The sequence below is a fragment of the Zingiber officinale genome, chromosome 7A (genome assembly GCF_018446385.1).
Source record: "Zingiber officinale cultivar Zhangliang chromosome 7A, Zo_v1.1, whole genome shotgun sequence".
Taxonomy (NCBI): Eukaryota; Viridiplantae; Streptophyta; class Magnoliopsida; order Zingiberales; family Zingiberaceae; genus Zingiber; species Zingiber officinale.
The window spans coordinates 64,262,450-64,282,033 of record NC_055998.1 but is presented as its reverse complement, the minus strand read 5'-3'; positions in this window follow the sequence as shown (position 1 = coordinate 64,282,033).

The following is a 19,584-nucleotide window of genomic DNA, read 5'->3' as shown; positions in this document are numbered from 1 at the left end:
AATGAGTCTAATTTAGATTATGACTCATTAGATCAATTTAATTTAATGAATTAGATTCATTATATTAAGTTGGCTTCAATCAAATGGTTAGATTAGATCAACCATGGAAGAGATTTGGTCAAATTTGACTTGACTTGAGAAGAAGATGAAAAGTCAAGTTAGACTTGACTTTATGCCACCTCATTGGTGAGTTGGCATTGATGTGGACTAATGATGTTACTCCACATCATCATTGGGTGCCACCTCATGGAAGTTACAAAGCCATTCTCTTTAATGGCTTCACATTAATGACACTTAATGCATTAATGTGGAGAGTTACACACATGATGGTGGCCGGCCACTTGAATGAGAAGAATAACTTTTCATTTTGAAAATTATTCTCTCATTCATTCCTTCTTCTTCCTCTCAAGCTCTCCCTCTCCTCCTTCCTTGGCCGAACCACATAGGTGCTAGCACACCTTGGTTTTTGGTCACCTCCACCTAGTGTGTTCGTGTGGATACGTGTAGAGAGTTGTCTACATTGACAACTTCGAGATCCGGCGTACCGAGGACGAGCGGGATATGCAAAAGGGCACGCAACAAGGGTAAAGATCTTCATCATGTAGATCTAGAAGTTTTGTAACTCGTACTCATATGTTTTCGAATTTTTCTTCGCACGAGATCCGTTGGCTAGGGTGATTCGGGGTTTCCGCGACGCGAAAAAGCGGTTTTCGCGGCCCGAAAAACCTAACAGTGGTTGTCAGAAAATCCTAGTCGGAGCAACCATGAAGCTACTGCCCTCAATATAAATCATCCACAATCCGCACCCCAATCACATCTGAAATTCCAACCTAAGATAACTAATTACTCATTAGTCATGTTATCACATATTTGTTGGGTTTTTCGGGCCACGAAAACCGCTTTTTCGCGTCGCGGAAACCCCGAATCACCCTAGCCATAGGATCTCGTGCGAAGAAAAATTTCGAAAACACAAGTACAAGTTTAAACGTTGATCTACAGTAGATCTACATAAGGGAAAGCCTTATACCTTTGAAGCGTGGCCTCACAAATCCCGCTCGTCTAACGGTACGCCGGATCTCGAAGTTATCAACGTAGACAACTCTCTAGTGATATCCACACGAACAATAGGTGTTCTCTAACACTCAAGGATGGAGAAGAGAGCACCCAAGTGTGCTAGCACTTTCTAGGGCTCTCGGGTAGGATTTAAAAGGGGAGAAAGGAGAGAAAGAAAAAGGGATCTCACATAATCCTCTAGGTACCCTCCTTTGTGACCTTCACTTCACCCTTTAATCTTGGAATTCACTCAACCACCTTCTCCTCCCTTGAAAGCTCACGACAACAGCAGCAAACCAAGAGGAAAGACTAAGGAAGAAGATGGAATGAATGCACACATCAATTGCCACAAAACCAAAACTCATTTTGCATTAGTGTGGCCGGCCACACCATTGTAACCTCCCCATTTAATGTGGCCGGCCACATTAAATGGAATGGGAGGTGTAACCTCCATGAGGTGGCACTCCTCATGAGGTGGTGATGATGTGGCTGCCATGTAGGATGAGTCATCCTCCATGAAGTGGCAATTCATCAAGTCAAACTTGATGTTTCAACTTCCCTTTTTGGTCAAGTCAAAATTGACTAAATTTTCTTCCTTGTTGAGTTAAATCCAACCTTTGATTCAAGCCAATTTGAATTTAATGAATCTCAATTCATTAATACAAATTGACTCAATGAATCAAATTTAAATTAGACTTATTCAACAATTGAATCTAATTGAGTCTAACTCAATAAGTCTAATTTTGAATCCAATCCTTGGTGCATCATATGAACCTAATCCAATTGGTTCATCCTATGAACCTAATCTCCATCCACTTGTCTTTGTGTGTGACCCAATAGGTTCTTGTAACGTTGGCAATGCCCCTAAACTCATTTAGAAGTATAAGTAATGAGCGGTATCTAGCAATACATCATTACTACCCAAGTTACAAGAATGTCGAGATCCGACATCACCTTGTGACTACTAGTTGTGACTCCTCACAAAATATGACAAGTGTCCTTCTATCCTAGACATCTAGATTGATCAATGTGAGGCATAGACCGTGTCATCCTCTGATCAATCTAAATCTTGAACTCCAAGTAGACTCACTAAATCAAATGAGCTCAATATCCTATATTGACTCATTTGGGCATGGCCATGCACTTCGTGGTCTCACTCTATCAAGAATACCGATGTTTCTCCCGTCATATAGGAGGGATAGATCCCATCTACATCACTCACATCCCTCTGCATAATTTGTTATATACCCAGTAATCGCCTTTATAGTCCACGCAGTTACGGGTGACGTTTGACGAAACCAAAGTACATAACTCCTTATGTAGGGAACCATGGTGACTTCAGGTCTAAGGACTAGTAGTCATACTAATAGCCACATGAGAAAGTATATGATACTCATATAACGATCCATGATACTTTCTCATGGCGGGTTATTCAGTATACATTCTCTAATGTATACCCATGTGTCAACTTGATATCTCTATATCCATGACTTGTGAGATCAAGTCATCGAGTTGACCTACATGCTAGTCTTATTGCATTAACATTGTCCCTGAATGTTAATACTCGACTAGGAATAATTAAGAGTAGTGTTCCCTATATTATCTCACTATCGGTTCAGCTAACCGATTGATATAGTTAAGAACCTTCTACTCAAGGACGTTATTATACTTAGTTTATTTGATACCAATACAAGTAAGTATAATAACCAAAAACCAAATGCCTTTATTTATATAGAATATGATACAACAAGCCAAAAATACAATCATTAAGTGATTGGCTCTAGGGCTCTAGCTAACAATCTCCCACTAGCACTAGTGCCAATCAGTATAGGCTCTAAGCCCAAATGACCTAGTGTGACCATCATGCTTCCTCTGTGCCAAAGCCTTGGTCAAGGGATCTGCGATGTTAGCCTCTGTGGTTACTCTGCAAATCTTCACATCTCCTCTCTCGATGATCTCTCGAATGAGATGGAAGCGCCATAGTATATGTTTGGTCCGCTGGTGTGAGCGAGGTTCCTTCGCCTGTGCTATAGCTCCATTGTTGTTACAATAGAGCTCAATAGGATCAGCAATGCTAGGAACCACCCCAAGTTCAGTGATGAACTTGCGAATCAAAACTGCCTCCTTTGCTGCCTCTGATGCAGTAATGTACTCGGTTTCTGTTGTAGAATTAGCTACTGTATCCTGCTTCGAACTCTTCCAGCTGACAGCACCACCATTAATGCAAAATACGAACCCCGACTGCGATCTATAATCATCCTGGTCGATCTGGAAGCTAACATCACTGTAACCCTTTACAGCTAGCTTATCATTGCCTCCATATATCAAGAAATATTCTTTAGTCCTTCTTAAGTACTTAAGAATATTCTTGACCGCTATCCAGTGACTTTCACCTGGATCTGACTGGTATCTGCTCGTCATGCTCAAAGCATACGAGACATCAGGTCGAGTACATAGCATAGCGTACATGATCGATCCTATGGCTAAGGCTTAAGGGATCTGATCCATGCGGTCTCTCTCCTCTCAAGAAGAGGGACCTTGAGTCTTCGAAAGACTCACGCCATGTGACATCGGCAGATATCCCTTCTTGGAGTTCTGCATGGCAAACCGAAGGAGTACCTTGTCAATGTATGTACTCTGACTTAGGCCAAGAAATCTCTTAGATCTATCTCTATAGATCTGTATCCCTAGAATGCGGGATGCCTCACCTAAGTCCTTCATTGAGAAGCAACTCCCTAGCCTGGTCTTGACAGACTGAAGCATAGGGATGTCCTTCCCAATGAGTAGTATGTCATCCACATACAATATGAGGAAGATAACTATGTCCCCTACAACCTTCTTGTAGACACAAGGTTCATCTTCGTTCTTGGTGAAACCAAACTGTTTGATTGCATTATCGAATCAAAGATTCCAGCTCCGAGAAGCTTGCTTTAGTCCATAAATGGACCTATGCAGCTTGCATACTCTGCTAGTATGATGTGGATCTACAAAACCCTCAGGTTGTGTCATGTACACATCCTCGAGTAGGTTTCCATTCAGAAATACGGTTTTGACGTCCATCTGCCAGATCTCATAATCATGGTAAGCTGCAATAGCAAGCATGATCCGAATGGACTTAAACATCGCTACTGGAGAAAAGGTTTCATCATAGTCAATACCATGAATCTGCTTGAAACCTTTAGCTACCAAGCGACCCTTATAGATAAGTCCATCCATGTCAGTCTTTCTCTTAAAGACCCACTTGCACCCAATGGGTTTTACCCCTTCAAGTGGATCAACCAAAGTCCATACTTGGTTGGTGTACATGGATTCCATCTCGGATCTCATGGCTTCTAGCCATTTCTCGGAATCTGGTCTCATCACAGCTTCCTGATAGGTGGTAGGCTCATCCTCTATGAGCATAACGTCATCATGGTCAGACAAGAGAAATGAATATCTCTCAGGCTGACGACGTACCCTACCAGACCTGCGAAGAGGTATGTCTACTTGAACTGGTTGTTGTTCCTCAACTCTTTGTGGAACAACATCATCCACAACACTTTGTGGTTCCAGTTCAACTTCCATCGAGGCATCAGTGCTATTGTTCGCATCTTGAACTTCTTCAAGATCGAACGCGCTCCCACTAGTCTTTCTAGAAACAAAGTCCCTTTCTAGAAAGATCCCAGTCTTTGCCACAACTACGTTGTGCTGACTGGGAATGTAGAAGTAATATCCCTTAGTTTCCTTGGGATATCCAATGAAATAGCACTTGTCGGATTTGGGTCCTAATTTGTCTGAGACTTGACGTCGTACGTAAGCCTCATAACCCCAAATCCTCATGAAAGACACCTTGGCATCTCTCCCAGTCCATATCCTATATGGTGTCTTTATCACGACCTTTGATGGAACTCGGTTGAGTATAAAAGCTGCCGTGTCTAGAGCATAGCCCCAAAGGTATGTCGGAAGATCTGTGTGACTCATCATCGATCGCACCATATCTAATAGGGTACGATTCCTTCTTTCAGATACACCATTCCACTGTGGTGTTCCAGGAGGAGTGAGTTGGGATAGAATCCCACACTCAGCTAGGTAGTCACGAAACTCATGGCTAAGGTATTCTCCACCTCGATCGAATCGAAGTATCTTAATACTCTTGCCAAGCTGGTTCTGTACTTCATTCTTGAATTCTTTGAACTTTTCAAAGGATTCAGACTTATGTGTCATCAAATACAAATAACCTTATCTACTGAAGTCATCAGTAAATGTGATGAAGTACCTATAACCGCCTCTAGCAGCGACATTGAAAGGGCCACACCCATCACTATGTATGAGTCCTAACAAATCAGTCGCTCTCTCGGTGTGCCCACTAAAGGGAGTCTTGGTCATCTTGCCTCGTAGGCATGACTCGCATATCTCATATGATTCTAAATCAAATGAGTCCAGCAAACCATCCTTATGGAGCTGGGATAAGCGCTTGTCATTTATATGACCTAAGCGACAGTGCCAGAGGTAGGTTTGGTTCATGTCATTTGACTTGAACCTCTTGGTATTTATGTTATAGATAGGGCTCTCAAAGTCTAGAATATAGAGTCCGTTTATCAGAGGTGCACTACAATAGAACATATCGTTTAAATAGACAGAACAACATTTGTTCTTTATTGTAAACGTAAATCCTTTCTTGTCCAAATAAGAAACTGAAATTATGTTCTTAGTCAAGGCAGGCACATAACAACAATCATCTAATTCTAGTACAAGCCCAGAGGGCAGAGATAGATGGTAAGTTCCTATAGCAATAGCAGCAACCCGTGCTCCATTACCTACTCGTAGGTCTATCTCACCCTTCGTCAATGCCCTGCTATTTCTCAGCGCTTGTACATTAGTACATATGTGCGAAGCACATCCGGTATCTAATACCCACGATGATGAAATAGAGAGATTGACTTCTATAACATGTATACCTGAAGTAGAAATCTTATTTCTCTTCTTCTTAAAATCTTCCAGGTATTCTTTTGAGTTCCTCTTCCAGTGCCTTGCTTGTCTTTGATACAGTTGACGAAGATGTTCAACTATATCGTAAGCTCCCATCAACTCATGTTGCTTCTGAAGCTCAGAGTTCATGGTTGCGAGCATAAGACAGGACACATCTAATGCATCATCTTGATGCTTCTTGTAAGCATCTCGATCTGCTCGCGTGGCAGTGGCAGGAGGAGCCTCCGGAATGGGCTGCTCCAGAACATACAGTTTATGTTCTTGGGTGAGAACTGTTCTCAGGTTCCTGTACCAGTCCAGGAAATTTGCTCCGTTGAGCTTGTCCTTCTTAAGGACAGATCGCAGGGAGAAGGTGTTCATATTCGACGTCATGGTAATCTACAACAGAAATAAAATGCAGAAATAAATATCATATTCTTAATCATTTAATTAGGCCTCTAACTAAATGATGCTCCCACTGAATTCTATAATTCATGTGGGACAAGATCCACATCATACTAACCCTTGAGTTAGCTTTGGCTAATATGCCCAAGATTTAGTATGATCAGTAGGTAACGATTACCAATTACATCTCTATGCAACTCTTGTTTATAGGATAAAATCCGCATTTATATTAAAACTCGAGTTAGCTTTGGCTAATACACCCGAGAGTTAATATATATATGCAATTTTGACCTATCTTTCCAACCATTGGAAGAATGTCTATAGTTGTACTCGATCCAACCGAGTAAACTAGGAATACTCAATCTAATTGAGTTTGTATTCGCCCATGCGTTGATAGGCGGGACCAAGATTGTCCCTCCGTACCCTACCAAGATAGTATGTGTTGCTCTGCTTTGGCAGATTCAACAACAGCATGTGATCGAGGTAGTGGTAGGTATCACGGCATGGTAGGCATTATGAGTTGACGTGATTTAGATCTAATCTAAAAGATGATGCATATCATATACTCGATAGATCTAATCTAATCGAAGGGTGCATCATGTGCACGACTTAGATCTAATCTAATCGCTAGGCACTAATTAACTACCTAATTAAACATGCATCACATACATATAAGCAATTAATTAAATTATTTTGTGATTATGTCATGGCCCTACTACGATCTTCTCAAGCGCCTTCCTTTTGACCACCTTGTGTTGCTCGCGCCTTCCTCGTAACTCCGTCTCAAGTGGACCTTCCACAGCTCCAATTTTGTACATTACAATTTTGAAACTCGAGTTACATTCGAGTCTAAATCTAATTTACAACCAGAATAAAAGAAAGGCACGACGCGCAGGTCGCGAGAAAAAAAAAATAAAAGTACAACATGCACATCACATCACAGCGCGCAGGCCGTATTATGAATTACAACACATTTTATCCAATCAAATTGGGTTTTTGGGCCATGACTATCACAAAATTAATATATAATTCAAAATTATATATTTCTATAATTTTCTGTAATATTTTTCATAATTTTACAGATTTTATGAGTAAATTTTTCCCGGCAGTCCGGATTAGCGATTTCGGGCACAATCGCGGAGCAAATCCCCTTGCGGGGTTAGGGGTAGTACCCCTACCCGCGATCTAACCATCACGAGTTGCTCCTAAGCAATCCAAGAGCGCCTTAGCCCGCTGTCCCAAAAAGTTTTGGGTCGAAACAAAGTCGTTTTTGAAAATTCTTCCCGGTAGCCGAAGCCTACAAGTGCCGAGACACTTGTGCTTCGCTTCTACGAGAAAAATACCCATAAAAAACCATAAAATCATAAATTTACTGAAATTCACAGAAATTCATAGAATGTTTATTTTTCATAAAAATAAAAACTAAACTCGTACAAGCTTCGCACGTGGCTCTGATACCACTGTTGGATTTTTCAGGCCGCGAAAACCGCTTTTTCACGTCGCGGAAACCCCGAATCACCCTAGCCATTGGATCTCGTGCGAAGAAAAATTTTGAAAACATGAGTACGAGTTTAAACGTTGATCTACAGTAGATCTACATAAGGAAAAGCCTTATACATTTGAAGCGTGCCCTCGCAAATCCCGCTCGTCCAACGGTACGCCGGATCTCGAAGTTGTCAACGTAGACAACTCTCTAGTGATATCCACATGAACAATAGGTGTTCTCTAACACTCAAGGATGGAGAAGAGAGCACCCAAGTGTGCTAGCACTTTCTAGGGCTCTCGGGTAGGATTTAAAAGGGGAGAAAGGAGAGAAAGAAAAAGGGATCTCACATAATCCTCTAGGTACCCTCCTTTGTGACCTTCACTTCACCCTTTACTCTTGGAATTCACTCAACCACCTTCTCCTCCCTTGAAAGCTCACGGCAACAGCAGCAAACCAAGAGGAAAGACCAAGGAAGAAGATGGAATGAATGCACACATCAATTGCCACAAAACCAAAACTCATTTTGCATTAGTGTGGTCGGCCACACCATTGTAACCTCCCCATTTAATGTGGCCGGCCACATTAAATGGAATGGGAGGTGTAACCTCCATGAGGTGGCACACCTCATGAGGTGGTGATGATGTGGCTGCCATGTAGGATGAGTCATCCTCCATGAAGTGGCAATTCATCAAGTCAAACTTGATGTTTCAACTTCCCTTTTTGGTCAACTCAAAATTGACCAAATTTTCTTCCTTGTTGAGTTAAATCCAACCTTTGATTCAAGCCAATTTGAATTTAATGAATCTCAATTCATTAATACAAATTGACTCAATGAATCAAATTTAAATTAGACTTATTCAACAATTGAATCTAATTGAGTCTAACTCAATAAGTCTAATTTCGAATCCAATCCTTGGTGCATCATATGAACCTAATCCAATTAGTTCATCCTATGAACCTAATCTCCATCCACTTGTTCTTTGTGTGTGACCCAATAGGTTCTTGTAACGTTGGCAATGGCCCTAAACTCATTTAGAAGCATAAGTAATGAGCGGTATCTAGCAATACATCATTACTACCCAAGTTACAAGAATGTCGAGATCCGACATCACCTTGTGACTACTAGTTGTGACTCCTCACAAAATATGACAAGTGTCCTTCTATCTTAAATATCTAGATTGATCAATGTGAGGCATAGACCGTGTCATCCTCTGATCAATCTAAATCTTGAACTCCAAGTAGACTCACTAAATCAAATGAGCTCAATATCCTATATTGACTCATTTGGGCATGGCCATGCACTTCGTGGTCTCACTCTATCAAGAATACCGATGTCTCTCCCGTCATATAGGAGGGATAGATCCCATCTACATCACTCACATCCCTCTGCATAATTTGTTATATACCCAGTAATCGCCTTTATTGTCCACCCAGTTACGGGTGACGTTTGACGAAACCAAAGTACATAACTCCTTATGTAGGGAACCATGGTGACTTCAGGTCTAAGGACTAGTAGTCATACTAATAGCCACATGAGAAAGTATATGACACTCATATAACGATCCATGATACTTTCTCATGGCGGGTCATTCAGTATACATTCTCTAATGTATACTCATGTGTCAACTTGATATCTCTATATCCATGACTTGTGAGATAAAGTCATCGAGTTGACCTACATGCTAGTCTTATTGCATTAACATTGTCCCTGAATGTTAATACTCGACTAGGAATAATTAAGAGTAGTGTTCCCTATATCATCTCACTATCGGTTCAGCTAACCGATTGATATAGTTAAGAACCTTCTACTCAAGGACGTTATTATACTTAGTTTATTGGGCACCAATACAAGTAAGTATAATAACCAAAAACCAAATGCCTTTATTTATATAGAATATGATACAACAAGTCCAAAATACATTCATCAAATGATTGGCTCTAGGGCTCTAGTTAACAATAATAACATCTCAAATAAAATCTGTTACCAATCCATATCAACCTAATATGAACCAGAGATCGACCAAAACAATATACATAGCTTACCTATAGCCGTTTGCTCTTGTATCAGCCCACTGCTGAAAATTATAGTCGGCTCGATAAAATTGTTGATCTCCAAATCCAATTCTCCAATTCAACCCTTTCTTTCTTCTTAGTCAACGAATCCCTGGCGGCAATCCACACCCACAACAGAGTATCAAACCCGAATCCACAGCTAGCCAAGGCACTTATGTAACGCCCGCCCCTTTTACTACCACTCCTGCCTAGTGAGGGTGGGGTTACTTTCTTACCCTTAGACTTAGTAAATTTAAACATTCATACATACATACATACAACGGAAGCATATCTATGTTTCTAAGCATAGAATAACATACCAAGCATATGAGTATGAAATAACATGGTTCAACTTAATTAGTCATAGTATCCATTTCTAGCACATGCATAAGGAATAATAAAAGACATCACATAACATAACATATTATTCTAAGTTCATTTCAGCAGGTCATTTTATTTCTTTAGCCAAGTCACCATCACACATCTCTTGCCCCTTCCCGCTGCTCCTCTAGTTTCTTCATTCTTTACCTTTATCTGTGGTACAAGGAAAAGTATCTGTAAGCACTCAAGGCTTAGTGAGATCCTTTCCTACTCACAAAAACCAACGTAATCATGCAACATCCTCAGATCATACATTAGAGTAATTGATGCTCTTCTCATCATGTAATTAAAACATATCATATCATGGCATGAATCTCAATAATAACATAACGTAAGGTAAACAACATATTATGACATAAATCTTATCATAATACATGTAACATCATATCCTAGCATGAATCACATCATAACATAAGAAATCATCATATCATGGTATAGATCATATCATAGCATGGAGGTACTAACATAACATAAGAAAATCATCATATCATGGTATAGATCATATCATAACATAAGTGTACATCATAGCATGAGTAAATCATCATATCATGGTATAGATCATATCATAACATAAGTGTACATCATAGCATGATGAGTAAATCATCATATCATGGTATAGATCATATCATAACATAAGTGTACATCATAGCATGAGTAAATCGTCATATCATGGTATAGATCATATCGTAACATAAGTGTACATCATAGCATGAGTAAATCATCATATCATGAGCATGGATGCAAGATGTCCTTTAAAACATGAGGAATGTCATGTACAATATGCCTTTCAAAACATGATTTATGTCATGGGTGGGATGTCTTAAAACAATATCATATAGTACTTGAAAATAATCTCAACATGAAAGGGGCTTGGCTTAGTACCACATACATACATAATGCGCACATCCTAAGTAGACCCAAGGTAGCTAGTCTTGAACCTACTAGGAAACTAGGCCCGTAGCTCGACCTAGGGGCACGTAAGGAGCCCACCCTTTACTAGGCTCGTAATTCGACCTAGGGGCGCATGAGGAGCCCACCCTTTTGGTACAAGCCATTCAAAGTAAAATACATGCCATATCATATCTCTATCATTTGATAACATATTCATGTCGTCATAGCATATCTTATTCATATCATTCATAGCATATCATGTTCATGTCATTCATAACATATCATATTCATGTCATTCATAGCATATCATAATCATGTCATTCATAGCATATCATGTTCATGTCATTCATAGCATATCATTTTCATGTCATTCGTAACATGTCATATTCATGTCATTCATAAGGTATGCATAAATGGGTACATAGCCATGCATACTTGGGCACACAGCCATCATACTTGTCTTGGGCACATAGCCATCATATTTGGGCACATAGCCATTTTTAGATATCATTCTCATGCATGGATCATAAGCATATTCAAATGAGCAATATGACACAAAAATAAAACATAATCATGCATGGTTCACAAGTTAACTTCTTCTAATTCATGTCATGGCAAGGGAGGTACATATTGAGTCATAACTTAGTCTAAATTCTCAACCCACTAAGGGTGGCCGAAACATGCATAGGCTCGCTTAGGTTTCATGAAAACCTACAAGCATATGAACCCACATTCATTTCCATAACATTTGATATAAGGAACATCATAAGCATATGTGATTTTAGGTTCTATGCTTCCTAGAGTTTTAAACCCACCTTGGCCGAAACATACAAGGTCCAAACTAGGTTACATATAGCATGTAAGCATGTGAATATAAATAAATTTTTCCATGCATTTATCATAGGCATTCACATGAGCATATTAGGTTAAAGTTCAAGCTTCCTATGTTCACCAAGTGTAAGTGGCCGAATGCTACAAAGCATGGATTCTAGACATGTGAGTACCCATAAATTTCATAGCATATCATGGAGAGGAACATAAACATGTTAGGGTTGAATTTAGGCTTGCCTAAGCCCTACATTTCATGGTGGCCGAATGTTCAACATTTGAAAAACATAACCCTAAGCAACTTGAAAATTTAAGTGCATAATGTTATCTTCATATCTTTTCATAAGGTACAACATAAGCAAGCTAGATTTGAGGTTGAGCCTCATTAAGGTATTTAAATCCCTACATGGCCGAAACCTTGTGATAGGGTCCTACTAGTTCTAAGCAACATACAAGTAATAAACATCAAGAGAACATTCACAACATATGGTGGAAAACTTCATACTTAATACCTCTTCTAGAATTTACAAGCATGTGAGTACCCTATGAATTTCATAGCATATCATGGGGAGGAACATAAACATATTAGGGTTGAATTTAGGCTTGTTTAAGCCTTTCATTTTATGTTGGCCGAAAGTTTATCAAGTAAAAACCTAACCCTAAACAACATGAATCCCAAGTGCTTTATGTCATTTTTCATATCTTTTCATAAAGAAAAACATAAGCAAGCTAGATTTGAGGTTTAGCCTCCTTAAGGTATTAAATCCCTTCATGGCCAAAACCTTAAAGTAAGGGTCTACTAGTTCTAAGCAACATACAAGTATAAACATTAAGAAAAATATTCATATAACATCATAGAAGAGATCATAGACATGTTAGTTTTTAAATTGAGCTTCCCTAGGTTTTAAGCCTCTTCATGGCCGAACCCTAAGGTAGGGTATTACCTAACCCTAAGCCTTATACAAGCATGAAATATCAAGGTTACATTCATAACGTATCATGAGGAAAACTTAATCCTATGGATTTTGGTTTTTAAGCTTCCATAAACTTCACAAGCATCATAACCGAAATTTCTAAAGGAAAACTCTAGGTTAAAATTGCATATAAACTCAAACAAAAACCACAGAACCACTTGTACCACAGGTGAGGGGATACTCACATCCTTTTGCTTGGTCTTTTCCTAAGAGAAGGTACCCTTTGTGAAAAGAAAGAAGAGAGCTCCTCCTCCTAGTGCTCCTTTGTGTTTTTCTTGCTTGTGAGAGAGGTAGATCTTTAGGGTTCCCCCTTGTAGTTTGGTTTTCTTAGGGAGAAAACCTTAGTTAGATTTTTGGGAAAGAAGAGAGGGGGCTCTAGGTCACGGCAAGGTGAGGGAATGAAGTCTCTTCTTGATTTTTCCCTTTATGCTAGGTGGAAGTAAGAAGCAAAAAGAGGCTTTGCTTTCCCCTCCTCTTAACTCATCTTTTAGTCTCTTAATGATGAAGAAATGTCTTCATTCATCCCCCTACTTCCTCTCCTCTCCTTCTCTCTTGTCATCCACGAAAATGAAAAGAAGAAGAAGAAGAAAATTTGTCTTTTTCTTGTTTTCTTCTTCATCAAGAGAAAGAGGTAGAAAGCTACTTGATGTTTTCTTGCTTTCTTCTCTTAATCATGGTTTTATCTTTATCTACAATATCCATTCTCTATTTAACAATAACTCATGATGGTCTAGTGGTAATTCTATAATTCTTAGCTTAAGAAGGTTCAAGGTTCAATCCTTGACCAATTCTTTATATATATATATATCTATATATATATATATATATATATATATATATATATATATATATTCTCTATCCTATCTTCTTTTATTCTAAAAGAAATCTTCACCTACTTAACTTAAGAAATTCGTGGGTGTTACAACTTACCTCCAACTAGTAGCCCTAAATTTCCTCCGTAAGGATGAAGAAATCCATGCTCTGATTAGGGGAAAATAGCAAGAACCAATCCAAAATCTTCCTCCTAGCATAGAACATGAAGGGTGTCATGGATCAGAACATCAATAACCTGATTTCGAAAACACAAACTTACCTTCAATCAAGACTTCTATCACAGCAAGGAAAGGAAAATCAAAGATCCTTGGAACCCTAGTCGCCTCTTCACGTCGGCGATCGGGAGAAGAGGCGGCGGTGTCGCGAGCCCAGGGAGGAGGAAACGGTCGGTTGTGAACCCAACCTAGGGCTCAGGAAAACGGCTGAATCAGGCGATGATGGCTCGTCGGGACGATGGCTCAGCGGTGTGGGGAGAGGCTAGGGCACAACCTCGGTGCAAAGAAGATTGCGTGGAGAGGATAGGAAGCATAGATGGGGGAAGAGGAGAGGAGAGACTCGAAGCTTCCCTCGGCTACTGCCTTTGTACCGGAGAGGAAGAGAGGAAACGACACCGACGTCGGCGGCATGTCGGTTGAGGAAGGACGATTAGGGCACAGCGTCGGGGATAATCGGGTGAGGAGGCGCGAGGAGGTAAAGAAAACGGCAGAAAGAAAAATAAGAATAAAAGGAAAACAAATAAAAAGGAAAAGAAAAATAACTTTTCCTCACTTAAATGGGGTAGCCTAAACAGGCTTTCCCGGGCCCCATTTTATCCCCATTAACTCGTCCATACGAGCTCCGAAAAATTCTCGAAAAATTTCTCAAAATTCTGGAAAATTCTCTTATTATTATTCTCTATTTTCCGGTATTTTACATTCTCCCCCACTAATAAAAATTTGGTCCTCAAATTTCGATATCTACCATCAGCAAATACTAACAACATGTAAAGCGTATAAATGCTGAATGGTAAATTAAACCACATACCTCAAGTGAAAAGATAAGGGTATCGAGCTCGGATAGTATCCTCGAGCTCCCAGGTAGCCTCTTCGGCTGTATGATGCTGCCATCCGACTTAACTAGTCGGATAGTCTTGTTCCGCAACTGACGCTCCTTCCGGTCCAAAATCTGTACCGGAGCCTCCTCGTAGGTCACGTCAGGCTCTATGGGAACTGAGATATCTGTCAGCACATGTGTCGGGTCAGGTACATATCTCCTCAGCATAGATACGTGGAATACATTGTGAACGCCTGCCAGAGACAGTGGTAGCGTTAAACGATAAGCTACGACTCCAATCCTCTCCAAGATCTAGAAAGGTCCAATGTATCGCGGAGCTGACTTACCTCCAAGGTCAATCCCTTCACCCCTTTCATGGGTGAAACTCGCAGAAATACCTGGTCGCGAATGGAGAACTCTAAGAGTCTCCGACTCCGGTCAACATAACACTTTTGGCAGTCCTGTGCCTCTGACACTCTCTGTCTAATAGTACGGACCAACTCTGCCTCATGCTGAGCTCTATAAGATCCCAACAATTTGGCCTCCCCAACCTCATCCCAAAGGGTGGGTGTCCGACAAGGCCTACCATACAATGCTTCAAACGGTGCCATCTGGATAGCCAAATGCAAACTGTTGTTGTAGACGAATTCTACCAATGGCAAATGGTCCTCCCAACTGCCTTCAAAATCCAATACACAATACTTCAGCAAGTCCTCTAGAGTCTGAATGGTCCGCTGTGACTATCCATCTGTCTGAGGATGGAAAACCGTACTGAAACAGAGCTGCGTGCCCAAGGCCTGCTGCAGACTCTGTCAAAAACGAGACGTGATCCGGGGTCTCTATCCGAATAATAGTCAACGGGACACCACGTGATCTGATGATCTTCCGACAAAATAGATCTACCAATCGATCCAGGAAATCTGTCCTCCGGATAGCTAAAAAAAGTGCGTGGATTTGGTTAATTGATCAACGATTACCCAAATCGCGTCATGGTCTCGTCATGTCCTCGGCAAACTCACCACAAAGTCCATAGTAATAAGTTCTCATTTCCACTCAGAAATAGAAATCTGCTGAAGTAAGCCGACAGATCTCTGATGCTTGGCCTTCACTTGCTGACAGACAAGACATCTAGCTACAAAATCCACGATGTCTTCCTTCATGTTGTTCCACCAATAGAAACACCTCAAATCTTGGTATACACGGGTACCGCCTGGGTGGACAGCCAATCATGAGCGATGAGCCTTCGGAAGTAACTCCTATAAAACCGGATGAGACTGAAGTACACATAATCTACCTCGGAAGTGTATAACACCCTCCTCGTTTCGTGTGAACTCGATCTGCTACCCGGAAGCTATCTAGCTGCAAATAAACTACAAATACTGATCAGCAGCCTAGGGCTCTCAGATCCTCGTCCTGATCGACGACTGAGCAACCATGATAACAAAAATACCCGGCTCTGTCTGTAACCACAACTCGATGGCAAGCCAAAGTCACTCTAGACTTCCGGCTAAGTGCATCGACAACCACATTAGCTTTCCCTGGGTGATAGCTAATGGTACAATCAAAATCCTTCAGGAACTCCATCTATCTCCTCTGTCGGAGATTAGGTTCCTTCTAAGTAAAACAGATATTTGAGACCGTTATGGTCAGTGAGAATCCCAAATGTAACGCCATATAAATAATGTCGCCAAATCTTTATGGCAAAAATAATGGCGACTAGCTCCAGATCATGTACATGGTAGTTCTTCTCATGCTCCTTCAACCAACGAGAAGCATAGGAGACTACTCTATCGTGCTGCATCAGAACAACGCTCAAAACCCTGAATAGATGCGTCAGTGCAGAGGACATATTCATCCTCTCCACAAGGTAAAAATCAAAATCGGAGCCGACACTAGTCTCCGCTTCAGCTCCTAGAAGCTGGTCATGCAATCCTCAGTCCAAGTGAACTTCACGCCTTTCCTGGTCAGGCGTGTAAGTAGCATAGCAATCCGTGAGAAACCCTCAACGTATCCCCAGAAATATCGAGCCAAACAAAGGAAGTTGCGAGCCTCTTCTATAGACTCCGTCTACTCCCAACGGTAACAACCTCGATCTCCTGTGTAACCACGGTATACTCCTACTGGTGACCGTGTGTCTCAAACATCTCATAGAAGACAACCAAAATACGCACTACTGATCTTCACATCTAGACGTTTCCATCGAAACATCTCTAGAACTATGCAAAGATGATGTGCGTGACTCACCGTGGATCCGAAATAGATCACAACATCGTCAACAAAGACAATGGAAACCGATCCAAATATCCTGGGAATACCAAAATCATCAAGTCTCTGAAAACATCTAAGGCTTCCCAAACCCTGATGGTAAACTCAAGACACATAATGTCCGTATCACAGACATTTCTAACCATAAGATCCCTGACAATAAATCTGAAATATAATCACCAACAATACTAATCACCAAAGAATAGATCCACCAGTGTGAGAGCAACGCTCCATCACATAAAACACCACCTATGTGGGAGCAACGCTCTACCACAAATAATCCGTAATATGTGGGAGCAACGCTCCACCACAAAAATCTGTAAGTGTCCAAGACACCTAACTATCCAACTAAAGGCTGCACGAGATCACTCAACCACATATCACTGTGGGCAGCCAAAGGTATAACAATCCAGCAATCAAATCAAACTCATCGTCAAATCTATCAACATCTTAGTGAGTCAGTCACTCACTAATTGGAGAATTAGTTGATAGGGTAATACAACAAATATCATAATGTAGGCATTTAACATTCTACATTTAACATAGGTAGAATTATCATGATGCTACCAACCATACATCAAGCACACGTGCACACACAACATATGTATGATCGACATAATCCTCCAATTATTATACACCAAACACACACACAACTCAGGTACATTCAGTATGATACCTCCAGCAATACCTACCGAACACGTGTGCAAAAATCAACGTAGGTATAATCGATAATACACCTCCAATAATACTCACAACACATACCAAATGAGTATAATCACTTAATACTTCCAATAAAGTCTAATAGACATAAGTGTACTCATAAACCAAATATAATCCACAAGAAACCTCGAATCTTACACTGAACACATATGCTCATATCACAACTCAGATTAAATCAACAAAATACTTCCAATATGACACTCACACCCATGTGCACAAACCACGACACAGATTTAAGTCGATAAGATACCTCCAACATGTCAATCAGACACGTACAGCTAACTAAATAGCTATAATCCACAAGGAACCTACAATAACCATATCTAGATGTGACTACTCAAACTACCTGCATATGAACTATCATCATAGAACTCCTACAACTCATAACAATCATATGTACAACTTATAACAATCATATGTACAACTTATAACAATCATATGTACCTACCACATAGATATGCAAAATCAACATATTTAATCCAATCCACCTTGCATTCTGAAATAGTAGGGTCACCTTCTAAATTATCCAACTAGGTACATACAGTCAAAATTAACGTACCCATGGAATAGGATACATCGATCCTCTAAAGATTGACCAAACCGACAACGGTATACGGCAAATTCAGTCTTTCCCCACTTCAGTACAAGCCATGTACTCTATGTGCTCAAGATATCCACTAAGCACGAATAACTCAAAGATCAGCGTCTCTATAAAATAGAGTATGATGGTCCTCTACTGATTGAACCAACAAAACTAAATCAGTCGTCTCCTAACTAATCAAGAATACCTTAATCCTCCACAAGCAACTAGGGTATATCAATATACTACTACCCAAATCAACAAGTGTAAATCAGACTTCTACCGACCAATCTAACAAGAGTAAACCAATATTTACTGATGAAACTAACTCAGATAACATGGTATACTACTGGCTAGGTCAACTAAAGATATAAATACTATCTACTATCCAGCTAATAATAGTAGAGGCTGGTATGTGCCTCAATCTGCTAACCAACTAGTAATAACAAAAGCTAAAAACTACTGGTGTATGATATGATAAATCACCAGAAACTGTAACCCTTAATCTCTCTCAAGGTCGATCATCATCAGGGTTTTACCTAATACATAAAATATATGCTATCTCAACTAGACAAGTACTAGTAAAGAGTGCAAATACATGTCATAAACTATAATAGTGAACAGGGCATATACTAACCAAAAAGGTAGGATAACATATACCATCATACCTCCTATAGCTTGGAGATGTCCTCCTGCTGCCAGGTCCCAAAATCCGAAAAGTCACATCGAGAATACCAAAACACGAAATCCAAAACACGGGATATAAAACTCGCACCGTACTCTGATACCAAATAAATTGGTATCAGATAAATCTTGAAAATCCAGAACACATAACAAGTATCATATACCTGCTCTGATACCACTAAATTGTCACGCCCCAAAGAGTCCCTGTTCGAAGAAATTTCGGCAGCACCTCCCCTGTACGGGTGACAATCTGAAGCATTTCTACAGGCATAATATGCATCAGCCACAGGCGGCTGGAATATACACACAACCACGCAGTTATATATATATATATATATATATATATATATATATATATATAATCAGCCCACTCGGCTGGAACAAAACCAACACAACGGAAAATGATAAAAAAAACCCAATACAAACCAAAACACAAAAAAACTGCTAGTCGG